The following is a 646-nucleotide window of genomic DNA, read 5'->3' as shown; positions in this document are numbered from 1 at the left end:
TGGCTCGTGCGAAACTCAGTTTGCTCTTTCCTCACATGATATCCTACAAACCATGGATGGAGAGCGACATTTGCGAAGATTTCCGGAAAGCATCGGACACGGAGTCCCACTGCAAGTAGTTGACGAACGTCTGAACTTACGGTTCAGATTCCCAGATAGGTTAGCGGTTCGAAGACTTTTTAAGTAGTAGTAACCAGTATGTATTCCTGGACGGCGAGTGTTCATTAGAGACAAGGGTATTCTCAGGAGTGCCCAAGGGAAGTGTGATGGAACCGCTTTTATTCTCTATGTACATAAATGAGGCAACGGCCTTGCCGCAGTGGATACACCGATTCCCGTAAGATCACCGAAGTTAAGCGCTGTCGGGCGTGGTCGGCACTTGGATGGGTGACCATCCAGGCTGCTATGCGCTGTTGCCATTTTTCGGGGTATACTCAGCCTCTTAATGGCAATTGAGGAGCTACTTGACCGTTTAGTCAAGAATACCATCATAACGACCGGGAGAGCGGTGTGCTGACCCCACGCCCCTCCTATCCGCATCCTCTTCTGAGGATGACGCGGCGGTCGGATGGTCCCGGTAGGCCACTCGTGACCTGAAGACGGAGTGTTTTTTTGTACACAAATGACCTGACGGAGAGGGTGAGCG

General features: G+C 51.2%; 1 pseudogene; it reads left to right on the top strand.

Annotated features, from left to right (window-relative positions):
• The first annotated feature begins 301 nt into the window (after positions 1-301).
• LOC126413640 (5S ribosomal RNA) lies at positions 302-419 on the top strand (annotated as a pseudogene).
• The last annotated feature ends 227 nt before the right edge of the window (positions 420-646 follow it).

This window comes from Schistocerca serialis, chromosome 7, assembly GCF_023864345.2.
Source record: "Schistocerca serialis cubense isolate TAMUIC-IGC-003099 chromosome 7, iqSchSeri2.2, whole genome shotgun sequence".
Lineage (NCBI taxonomy): Eukaryota > Metazoa > Arthropoda > Insecta > Orthoptera > Acrididae > Schistocerca > Schistocerca serialis.
The sequence above is the reverse complement of the archived record's forward strand: the minus strand, read 5'-3'. Positions and strand labels throughout refer to the sequence as shown.